The sequence below is a fragment of the Crocuta crocuta genome, unplaced genomic scaffold (assembly GCF_008692635.1).
Source record: "Crocuta crocuta isolate KB4526 unplaced genomic scaffold, BGI_CrCroc_1.0 scaffold556, whole genome shotgun sequence".
Lineage (NCBI taxonomy): Eukaryota > Metazoa > Chordata > Mammalia > Carnivora > Hyaenidae > Crocuta > Crocuta crocuta.
This window is the reverse complement of record NW_027527436.1, coordinates 7,074,058-7,076,689: the sequence shown is the minus strand read 5'-3', so window position 1 is coordinate 7,076,689 and position 2,632 is coordinate 7,074,058. Positions and strand designations below refer to the sequence as shown.

Genomic DNA, 2,632 nt, shown 5'->3' with positions numbered 1-2,632 from the left:
GGGTCTTGCCTCCGACCTTGCACTCCACAGCCTGTTCTCCCCTCGTCACTAGGTGAACCATTAGAAGATGTTAGATCATTACTCTGCTCTGCTTAAAACCTTCCCGTGGCCCCTAAGCTCACTCAGAGTAAAATTTAAAGTCATACAATGTGTTTCGGGCCCTAACAGATCCGACCCAGCTCCCTCCAAGTTCATCTCTTATGCTCCCCACTCGCTCAGTCTGGCCCAACCGCACTGGCCTCCTTGCCAGTCCTCAGCGAGGCCACACATCCCTGACTCAGCTCCCCTCGCCTGGAATGCCATTTCCCCAGACATTGGCATGGCTCTGTCTCCCGTTCTCCTAGGTGCCCTGTCAAAGGTTACCCTAGTTGGGAGGCCTTCTGCTTCCATTCTACATACCATAATACCTCTTCCTCTTCCTTCAGCATTTTTATTTCTTGTCTTCAACTGATTTTATTAGCAGCATTTATCACCTCCTAAAATGTTATATATTTATGTGTTTATGTCCTTATTTTTGAAAATCTTCCCCAAATCCCCTTACGGTGTAGGTTCCCTGGAACTAGGGGTTTGGAGGGACTGTAGTATATTTAACATTGTTTTTGTACTTTCGTTCCTGAAACATCAAAAGCTGGCAATGCCAACGTGCTCATAATCATTAAAGATGCTTACTACCTATAAGCCTCGTAGAGGCAGGTGTTTCGTCTGACTTAGTCTCCCTCTATTGCCAGTGCTGAGTACTGTGTCTGGTAAATGGTATACATAAAATAAAACTTTGTGTGGGTTTTTTTTTTTTGTTTTTTTGGTAGCATTTGGGTTTATGAAGCTGTGCCTTAGAAAGTACAGAATGCTTCCCAAATTCACATGCCATCCTGGCTCAGGGACCATGCCAATCTTCTCTTTGTCGTTCCAATTTTAGTACACATGCTGCTGAAGCAAGCACAAGCATTTCTTTATTTAATAGCTTTACGTATTAAATTCACTCATTATAAATATCCAGTTCAATCATATTTCACTCAGATTTTATGGCGTTGTACAATCACTTCCACAATCCAGTTTTAGAATATTCCCCCAAACTCCAAAAAGTACACTCATGCCTATTTGTACTTTATTCTCACAACACCCTCAGCCCCAGGCAACCAATAATCTGCTTCCGGTCTCTATAAACGTGCCTTTTCTGGAGATTTCGTAGATATGGCATCATACATATGTAGTTATTTATGGCTGCTTTAACTCAGTATAATGTTTTTGAGGTTTATTCAAGTTATAATCTGAATCAGTATGGTTTTTGTTTCCTTTTTATTGCTAAATAGTATTGCCGTATGTGGATATACCATGTTCAATCCATTCATCACTTGATGGACATTTGAATTGTTTCTAGTTTTTGCTATGAACATTCACATACATACCTTTGTATGAACATATTTCTCCCCCTTGGGTAGATTTCTAGCAGTGAAATTGCTGAGTCGTATAAGGTTATGTTTAACTTTCTGAAAAACTACCAGACTGTTTTCCAAAGTGGACGTACCATTTTGTATTCCCATCAGCGATGCATGACTAATTGTCAGTATTGTGTGTTCTTTACTTTATACCCATTCTAATAGATATACACAAGTGTATCATTATGGTTTTAATTTGCATTTCTCTTACAGCTAATGGTGTTGAACATTTTTTAATTCAAAATAATCATTAGTAGTTTTAATATGTTCATTGGTAAAATGCCCATTTGAATCTTTTACCGCTTCTATATCAGCTTATTTGTCTTCTTGCTATTGAGTCCTAAGAGTTCTTTATATATTATAGATTCCGGTACTTCACTAAAACTATGACTTGCAGATATTTTCTTCCTGTATGTGGCTTGTCTTTCCACTAGTTTAAAAATGTCTTTTGTAATGCAAACATTTTAAATTTGGATAAAGATCACAAAGATTTTCTCCAATATTTTCTTGAAGAAATGGTATAGTATTAGCCCTTACTCTTTGGTCTATAATCCACTTTGAGTCCACTTTTATGTATGGTGTGAAGTAAGGCTCTAAATTCAGTTTTTTTGCAAGAGGAATCCAATTGTCCAAGCACTAGGTTGAAAAGACCATTTTCTTCCCACTGATTGTCTTGGCATCTTTGTTGAAAATCAATTATCCTTTAACAAAATGGGTTCCTTACAGACTCTCAGTTCTGTGCCATGGATATATTAAGTGTTTATCCCAGCAAAATACCTCACTGTCTTTGTTACTGTGATGCTATAGTAAGTTTTGAAATCAGGCAGAGTAATGCCTCCAATTTTGTTCTTTTCAAAATTTGTTTTAGCTATCTAGATCCTTTGTATTTACATATAACCTTTAAGAATTTTTTTTAATTTTTACAAAAATGTCTGCTGGTATTTTGATAGAGATTGTGTAGACTTTATACACCAGTTTGCGGTGAATTACCATCTTAACCATATTGGATTTTTTTATGCTACTAAGTATCAAATTCTTTTGCTAATTTTATTTCAAACTGTTTATTGTTAATATATAGGAACACTTTTCTGTATATATATCACTCATAGATTGAATTCTAGTATTTTTGTGGATTCCGGAGGATTTTTTATATTCATATCACATCAGCGTCTTGAAAAGATGTATATTTTGCAAAA

The 2,632-nt window shown here is 36.5% G+C and overlaps 1 non-coding gene across 1 annotated transcript; it reads right to left on the bottom strand.

The window, feature by feature from the left end:
* Positions 1-833: 833 nt before the first annotated feature.
* LOC144228048 (U6 spliceosomal RNA) lies at positions 834-940 on the bottom strand. Its single transcript, XR_013334111.1, has one exon. It is a non-coding gene; the product is annotated as a U6 spliceosomal RNA (small nuclear RNA).
* Positions 941-2,632: the final 1,692 nt, after the last annotated feature.